Source organism: Aplysia californica, unplaced genomic scaffold (genome assembly GCF_000002075.1).
Source record: "Aplysia californica isolate F4 #8 unplaced genomic scaffold, AplCal3.0 scaffold00011, whole genome shotgun sequence".
Taxonomy (NCBI): Eukaryota; Metazoa; Mollusca; class Gastropoda; order Aplysiida; family Aplysiidae; genus Aplysia; species Aplysia californica.
In genome coordinates this window covers 1,187,554-1,197,553 of record NW_004797281.1, presented here as the reverse complement: position 1 = coordinate 1,197,553, position 10,000 = coordinate 1,187,554, and the positions used below count along the sequence as shown (strand labels likewise).

The 10,000-nt window shown below is 37.5% G+C and overlaps 1 long non-coding RNA gene across 1 annotated transcript in view; it reads right to left on the bottom strand.

The window, feature by feature from the left end:
• LOC118477844 overlaps positions 1-10,000 on the bottom strand; it is an 84,642-nt gene that overhangs the window by 72,622 nt on the left and 2,020 nt on the right. The gene's annotated exons all lie outside the window — the stretch shown is intronic.

Genomic DNA, 10,000 nt, shown 5'->3' with positions numbered 1-10,000 from the left:
TTTTCTTAGACCTCATGCAGCCTTTGGAAAATGTCCAAGCGGCGGAGTCGGTTCAACGAAATGTTTACCTCTGTCACAGGATTCAGGTATTGTACTAGGAATTTTGTGAAACTACCTGGAAATGTACGAAGTAGCATTCTTGTGTAAAACAAATAGACAGTTGATAGACACAACTACTAGTCCGTTAAAGAGAACCCAAATTCGTAAAATAATAACGGTTATAACACACAAAAAAACCCGAAAAATATCATCCCTAATAATTGTGTAAATGTTGATTATTATCACACTTGATAACAGTTTAGAAACGTAACTTGGATGAACAAGTACGCAGAGGTGAATCACTATAATTATATCATTTTGGGAACTTCGTTGACGAGTTTGTAGCTCGACGACAAATCGAGAACAAAGATCTTCCCACCCCCAAAACTGAAAATGTTTGAGAAGGACATGGACTCATTCATCAAATTATGTGGACCTTGAATGGTTGCGTGTGCCTTCATATCTCAAAAATATTCGACCGTGACCTTTAAAGTCAAAGGTTGTTTATCGCCACCTGGTTTGATGGTTTTGTGCAAAAGCAGTTAAGTAGCTTGTGCCCCAATGTATGAAAGAAAATCTTTCTAGCTCCCCACTCAGTTCAATGAATCCGATCGATGGGTATAACAACTTTAACAATAGGGTTGGGTGCTAGTCGATACTGGCAAATACCGTGTACTGTATCGACTAAGAGAGCCCAATATCGATAAGTACTCAGTACTTACTAGGGTATCGATTAGCGCCCACCAATACTTAACGAGGTCAGTGAGAAGGAAGATTTGATCTGTAGACAGAACCTTCATCTGTTTAGCAGATGCTGCTCATTAAGGGCACAAAGCCACTTGGATCATCGCCCGGATAACGGAGGGGTGGTTGAGTGGGGAAATCGTGCGAGAGGTCTGTTGCGACAATTTATTTGATTTCGAGAACTTACTTGTTACTGTATGATGTTTTTTTATATACCTCAAAGTACTGAGCCAGTAAAACGATGACAATGAAAATGACAATCATTATTCTTCACTCAGATAGAAATCTGTTTTGGACGTTAATGATGGCAGTGGTGTAATGATATCAGTGGTGTTAGTCAAGCGTACATACAACAACAAACTTTGGATACCTAATATAATGTCCTGAAACACCCCACTCCATAAAGAGAATATATTTTTTTATTATGCCTCTATGTTTGTCTTTTTCTCTTTCTATCTCTTTCCCTCTCACTCCCCCCACGCCCCCACCCCACTCTATCTGTCTCTGTCTCTCCCTCTTCCCCCTCTTTTTCCCTCTTCTCCATCTCTCTTCTCTACCCCCCTCTCCCCCCTCTCCCCCCCTCTCTCTCTCTCTCTTTCTCTCTCTTTCTCTTTCTCTCTCTCTCTCTCTCTCTCTCTCTCTCTCTCTCTCTCTCTCTCTCTTTCTCTCATTCTTTCTATAAGAGTTTCCGACTCATATTTTACTTGGTCACCAGGCACTTCTATTCTTTCAGTTGCTCCCACTTTACACACACTAATACATTTCCACACAAAGTGTGTACTTTTTACAGTCCCTGTTTCATATGTTTAACATTGTATGTGTATTAACTAAAAAATGCAAGTTCGGTTGACTGTCCTTTTAATAGTCTATGGACTATGGGCGTTTACCTTCTATTTTGCCAGTGAGAGCTCGATGTTCAAGAATTGTAGGTCTGTTTAGGTGTCCCAGAAACTGCATCATTTGACTTTTCCTGATTGTGTGAGCGTCCCACTTTGGCTTCTTCAAGCACGACCTCATAATTTTTATTCCTTTTTTCTTCCAAGATATTCACAGCAGTCTCTTAAGAAACCACACCACATTTCTGTTGCGTCTAACTTCCAACCCAAATTAGACCATTTATATACCAATAATTAGAAGTTTTACCAATCAATAGCATACTAAGACAAAGAAAGAAGAGAGATAAGGACAACAGCAGATCGGCTGATGTATGTTAGGAAAGAAAGAGAACACCACCCACAAGAGCATCTCCAAACCACTAACTATAATACTTCTGTAATGAACAGAGAGCAAGGCCACCCAGCCATCACTAGCCACTGACCTACAATAACATCCCCTGGGGGGGATACCATCTGACCCATCAACAAAGCCTGCAGGGAAACAGCAAGTGGGCAATGCCAGCAGAAATACATTGATGTAACAAAGGGCTAATTAACACAAGCTGTTTGTTATTGGGGCGTTTTTCTTTTTGTTTTTGTTGTTGTCTTTGTCTGTGTTGTTGTTGTTGTTGTTATTGTTGTTGTTGCTGATATTGTCGTTGTTCTTATTGTTGTTGATCTTGTTATTGCGCTTTTGGCTTTTGGTGGTCGAGGAGGTGACATTAACATTGTGTTAAGGGGGGAGGTATATGTCATCTGATAAGTATCTATCTATCTATCTATATATCTGTCTCTCTCTATCTCTCCCCCCCCTCTCTCTCTCTCTCTCTCTCTCTCTCTCTCTCTCTCTCTCTCTCTATATATATATATATATATATATATATATATATATTACATACATATATATATATATATATATATATATATAAATATATATATATACATATATATATATATATATATATATATATGTGTGTATGTGTGTGTGTGTGTGTGTGTGTGTGTGTGTGTGTGTGTGTGTGTGTGTGTGTGTGTGTGTGTGTGTGTGTGTGTGTGTGTGAGGCAGACTCTCGTCAAAATAATCAAAGTGAAGAAACTTGCATTTTTCCACAGGTTTGTGAATTTTTATCCCATTTTTTTTTTGTTTTTTGGCTCAACACCTTTCATGCCCATTAAAGAACTCATTTATATGTGGATTTTTTTGAAAAGCTGTGATTAAAGGAACAAAAATGTAAATTTTCTCTTACAACAGACTCTTAAACTAAGGAAGTAACTAATCTTTGGCGGCCATTTTCTCACTCATTTTACCTCTGAAAACAGATGACCCCTACTTCCTTCTTTCGCAAATATCTCGACTTGAATCCAAGATAAAAAGGATATTATTTTCATCCAAAAAACAGACAAGTGAACAAGCTTTAAGATGATACCAATAACTCCACATGCCCAAAAATTGACGAGAGCCTGATTCCACCACGCTGCCTCACATATATATATATATATAACTATATAAAGTTACACACACACATATATATATATATATATATATATATATATATATATATATATATATATATATATATATATATATATAATATCTCACTTATATGTATATGAGATTTAGAAATGCTTCACGGTTGCTGTGACGTCAGTGCTTCCGTAGGTGCATCTAGATTTTCTTAATAAATAACAAGGTGCCAGTCCGCAGTGCAAAGACATAGTAACGTAATAGAATCAGATCATATCGGCCGCCGGCTGGCGTAACGCAGGGGAAGTAATCGCACACAGCTGGAAAATGTAGGGGAGAGAAGCCTCGTAATGAGATACCTCCCCTGGGCCTCATTAATGAACCTCACCTCGCTGGCAATAAGCGGTCACTGTTTTTACTGTCTTCTCTTTCTCTGTCTTCCTAACGCACTTTGTTAAAGTAAGCTCCACCCCCCAACACACATGACATACTCATTTCAACTTACTTGACCCAGTACGCACATCCAAGATCTTCACTGCCAGTTGGGCTACATTTGGGTTACAGCGATGTCATGCACGAAAGACCCTTTTACAATTATATTTGGGAGAGTGTTAACAATTTGATTTTATCCACAGTCGTGTTATCAGACAAAACGTAAAGATGTTGCTTCTAACAAATGCGTGGTGGTTATTTTCTGCATCTATTCATATGTCCCACTCTGTCCAGAAAACTTACCTGAGCCCTTGGAAAACAAACCAACCCCCCCCCCTCCACCCACAACAACAACAAAAAAAACAACAAAAAAACTTACCCCTGATTAAAATTCAACCCCAGTCTCCACCGCGCACTCAGTTCCCCAACAACCAACGATTAAAGCCTGGCTTAGGCGGCCTACTCGTTCTGATTTAAGAACATTTTGGCCCCCAACATTTGAGGCAGATTCGTATTTTTAAAGAAAATCTTGCCGTGGGTGCTCGTTTCGGTTTTTTTTTAAATAACTGTTTTGTATGTTAGGTTGTTCTTTGGCACTCTCGTGTCTAAACGCCTTCATAGAGGACGCTTTCAAAATAATGTATTATTGGCACAATAGTACAGTGTATTATGAACTTGGTTTATACTGGTTTCACGCCACTATGCTACCCAAGAATTACACAGTTCTACCTGCTTAGTACCTAATTTTGAAAATTTTGAAATCGAACATTTTTAGTCTTACAACATGTCAAGTTGTTCGGGTGCAACTCTTTGACTATGTTAATAACGACTCAGAATTTTCTTGCGATTTTGGTTTCTGGCCCAATGTTCTTAGTAACTGAAAACTGTTTTAAAAATGTCAGATAGAATTATGTAAGGTAGCGTTTGCCCTAATAGCTCATAAATTTACTATGCTCTTTTTAAAATTACTATCTGTTCATTATGTGCAATAGCAGACTTAATTAAATTCTTTCTCTTCAAGCTTTAGAAAACTTCTGCAGGGCTTAAGTTAGGGATCGATAGAGAAGGCGAATACGTTCAGATAAAACAAGATAATAGTAGATAACTACAGTCAAATTTTTCGAAGACATCCCCCCGTTGAGGAGGAGAACGTGTTTTTTTTTTTAAGGGGGCTCGATACATACAGGACAACATTTTCAACAAATGACAAACTGAAAAACTTTTGTCTCAGGCAGTAAGTATGAGGAAAAAGATTCATGTTCAACTGTTGACACACTCGATTACGTAAGTCGTTGCCATGGAAACGGCAGCCATCTTGCAACTTGGAGAGACAATTTTATTTTGTTCTCCGCTATTTCTATAGTTTTTAACTTTCTTAAATTCTGTAATTTGCAAAATATCACAAATAAACAGGTGCTTGCAGCTGGCTATTTTGATTTTTGATTCTATTCTTAGAAAGTATCTAAAATTTTCTCAAAGTTGGGGATATTGAATTTGATATTTTATAAATATTTCTCGGCATGAAAAAAATTGTAAAATAAATTCTAAAGCAACACGTAATAAACTGATCAGCCCACTACAAGTACAAACTATTTGTTCTAACTACATGCCTATAAGGAATTTTTTTTTTATGCTGAAGAAAAAAATTGGCATATTCAAGCAAAAAGTGTTTAAAAATGTGTTTTGATAAAAACAAGGTTAAATATCGAAAATGTTAGTACACAACGTAGCACCTAGTAAAATAGGATTTTGTTAATGTTACTTACCCAGTGACTAGTGTCAATATAGTCAAGACTGACTTTTTAAAGAATAAAATATTGTTTCTCTCTCTCCTGCTAAAGTTTGCTTTATGGGCCAAGCACATATAGGCTTGCAGACGATATGCATATATTTTGACAAGGTAATATATTATTATAAGATAATACCTTACTCGTTTTGTACAACTCTATATCTTTCAGTCCCTATAATCCCCTCTCTGACTGTACTTCTCTTTCTGTCTCTCTTTCTGTCTTTCACTGTCTGTCAGTCAGTCAGTCTGTCTGTCTGTCTCTCTCTCTCTCTCTCTCTCTCTCTCTCTCTCTCTCTCTCTCTCTCTCTCCCTCTCTCTCTCTTTCTAACTATAATTGTCTCTCGATGTCTTTATATTTTTCCCTCTCTACCTTTAAGTCGTTAAACCACTCACAAGAACCTATACAGTATGCAGCCGTCTAGACACTAATGTAAGTCATATTATTTTGCGGCTGCAATGTAACATATGTGCACACTTGATCGAAACTGATAATAATTGCATTCGACATGCCACTAGTGAAGTATGGAGATATGCCAAAAGAGTAACACAACAATATGTTCCACTCTTTGCGGCAAATAAACCAGTCCTGTGGTATAATAATCTTCCTCGCCAATCATACTGTCTTTTAAATATTAGTTTGACCTCTCTATCTATCTATCTATCTATCTATCTATCTATCTATCTATCTATCTATCTATCTATCTATCTATCTATCTATCTATCTATCTATCTATTTATCTATCTATCTATCTATCTGTGTGTCTGTCTGCCTGTCTGTCTGTCTGTCTATCCATCAATCTATTTATTTGTCTATATACCTACGATAGCACACACACAATAACGGACGCACAGACGCACTTGTGTGTTTGTGAGTCTGTATATACATATATATATATATATATATATATATATATATATATATATATATATATATATATATATATATATATATATATATTATGTGTGTGTGTGTGTGTGTGTATTTGTGTTTGTGTGCGTCTGAGTTAGTGTTTGTGTATGCAAGTATGTGTGTATAATGCATCTGTGTATGGTTATGTGTGTGAAATTGTGTGTGTGTGTGTGTGAGTGTGATAACCCGGTCTCTTTCTCTATCTCTCTTTATTCTGTCTCTTTTCCTGTGTCTCTTTTACGCTCTATTTCCCACTTTCTTTCTGCTTCTTTTTCCTCACCTCTCACTCCGACTGCTACATGGACAATCTATGTGTAGAGGCGATCACACAGTCTGCTACGTAGAGGGAGATTTATCAGTTGAAAGAAGGCATGTAACTGGAATGGCATATTATATTGACTATACTATCACCACCCGCCATCTTAATGTATGTATTCTTCGGTCTACTACCTGGACACATATATCAGTGGTATAATTATGTTTCTCTATATCTCCCTTCGTCTCCATATATCTCCAATGTTGTTTTTTATGTTTAAAAAAAAATATATTTTGTTCTCTCATCTGACTGGGGACATGAGCACCCTTCCCGGCCTCCATCCTCCCATGCTCTACAATCTGATCATATCCCTATTTCTTTCTATTTATACTCATTGTTATTACTATCCCCCAACCCCTCTTTCTCTCTCTCACTTTCTCCCCCCCCCCTCTCTCTCTCTCTTTCTCTCTGTGTCTGTCTGTCTGTCTGTCTGTATCTCTCTCTCTCTCTCTCTCTCTCCCCTGTCTCTCTCTCCTCTGTTTTTTATGATTTACTCTTTCGTTCACCCTGCCTCTCCTTCTGTGTACATTTTTCTTTAATCCTGTGAGTCATTTACGTATTTTCCTTCATAACAACATGGCTTTCGTTCTTGCTTATAATACGTCAATAAAGCAGTCTATTGAATTTAGTTCAAGGCTGTTACATGTAGACTTAGAGAGTGGTACAGAAACCAAACATGCATGGAATAACAAACACTTTCAGAAATTGCATGAGCAAAGTAATCTCAATTCGAGGTCTTTTATAGACTGGTTGGGTACAGAAAAGTTAACAACCACAACAGCAACAAAGCGACAATCATCAACAACAACAACAACAACAGCAACAACAACAACAACAACAACAACAACAACAACAACAACAGCAACAACAACAACAACAGCAACAACGACGACAACAACAACAACAACAACAACAACGACAACAACAACAACAACAGTAACGGAAATGTTTGGTTCCGATATTATGCATGCATCACCAGCACTCGCCCTTTTCATACCACTCCATCCTTGCTTTCTCGTCTAGATTCAAACACATACACACACAGACACACACACACACACACACACACACACACACACACACACACACACACACACACGCCCTACCCCCCCCCACCACACACACACGAGAAAACATACCATTCTACTTCTTCTTCTAATTATTTTCATTTTTTAACACAGAAAACTTCTCTTAAAATATATACACACAGTAGAGTTAACCGGAATAACACCGACAGAAGTTAAAAGATATTGGAAACCAATTCGTTGTTGGCTTGTGTTGGCTGCTTTTCAAAGAGGAGTAGGATATCTGAAGCAACCAGTCTCGAGAAACGATACATTTCAAAGACAACAACACATGATACCACATTAAAAGTTTTAATAAATAATGTACTACTGGCTTCTCGAGTTCTTGTTTTTTTTTCTCAATGTTTTGCTGTTTGTTTTTTGTGGGGGGGTTTTGTTTGTTGTTGGGTTGTTTTTTTAAGAGTCCACCCCCCCTTACTTGCAGTACAAATATATCATAATACGAGTGTCGAAGAATGAAGATGCTGCAAGACAATAATTTGAACACAAAAGAAGGAAGAAATGATATAAGGACGATATATTAGTTTTTAAAAATAGAAAGGATTCTCCTCACAATTTTGAAAACAATCTGTTGTGACTTTGATTCCTATTAAGTATTGCAAAAATTAAGGGAAAAAAAACCCCGAATTATCTGTTACGAGGTTGATATGATAAACCTCTCTATCGTAAAAAATAACCTAACCAGCTCAATTTCAGCGCTACAATCAAAGAAAATGAAAAAGGCAAATGAGGCTTGATCTGAAACAAAAGTGGTGAAATGGAATAAGATTAACGCATCTATCAATACTGTTAGGTTGTTTAAGAGGCGGGACTTCGGAGTTTAGCGTTCATATCCAAAAGGACCGAGACAAATAGGAAATTCATTTTAAATGTCTTTCCGAAGGACACAACGTCGAACCGAGCTGAGGCTCGAACCCCATGGACCCAAAGTCTTTCGAGTACGGGTCCAGTTGCCTAACCATTAGCTTGTTTTGGGATCCTGGTTCGGTAAACACAATTCCTGAAAGGGTGTTTCTGCGCTACTTTGGAATTACAAAGTTCTCTCTGCTCAGATTTTAGTTTTAAAAGATTTGATTTTTAAAATGTAGAGCGTCACAAAAAGTCGATGTTTTTTACTGCAATTCTTTGAATATATTGATAGCAACTCTGAATAATTTTACGATTTTGATAGAGAAGATAGAACTTAAATAGAACGTTTGATTTTTTACCTGGTGGTCTCCGTAACTCAAAACTCAAAACTCAGATAAAACGTTGTAATTCCAAGGTAGCTACTAATGGGCGTTGCCCAACTCTAACCATAATATTATCAAGTTCCTGCAAATTATGTCAAACTCATTTTTCTCTCAAATCATTTTATTTGAACTGTTATTCAAATTTAACAATAATGCTGCATGTAATAAGAAAACTCTAAACAAAAATTATGAGCCATTCTGTCACATAATCATAAAGGTTACTGACATTTATTCCACTTATAAGAATGTTTAATAATATTCAACCACGTATACGCTTTGAGTCGCATTTGAGGTAATACTTCAGCAACAGTACCAATCAGCTGACCCTAAATCATTCCCAAACCTAGCTTATCTTGTTTATTGCATAGTTATAGAGAAGGATTTCGTGTTATGGGCTAAATTAAATTATGTTGATGCCCCGAAAACGGGTACACATTAGTGTATATTAATATCTCCTGTGGTTTGTATTGCCAATACTGTGCACTCAATTTGAGGGGACTTTGATAGGCTTTGCTTTTTCTATCACTATTTATTTACTGTCGTCCTTCTTTCCCATCCTGCTTTGTATGTTATCAGCCTCATGGAACTCTCATCTTCAGCCCTTGCTAACATGATATGAAATAAATGTTGCTAGTGCCGTAAAAAAACTTCTGTCAAACCAACCTGACCCCCAGGACTTAAGGGATCAACGCGTATCACAGCTGGGAGACTTGCCACAAAGGGTTATATAAGAGAGGAAACACCGGCCTGCCAAGCATATCATTACTATTTCGATTCAGCATTCAGTCGTGTTTCTGTACGAAGGCCCTGGCGGTCTTTAGAAAAGCTATCATTTTCTCTTCCCCTATTTCCTTCCATTTTCCAATCTTTCTCGCTGTCTCTTGATCCGTTACCCTATTCGTTCCATCTGTCTGTCTGTCTGTAAATACATTTGTATTTCACTTCCTAAATCTCCATGTCTTTCTCTCGCAGTCTGTCTGTCTATCTGTCTCTCTCTCTGTCTCTCTCTACCTCTGTCTCTCTCCTAATCTCTCTCACTCTCTCTCCCTCTCTGTCTCTATCCCTCTCTCCCTAACTCTCTCTCTCTCTCTCTCTCTCTCTCTCTCTCTCTCT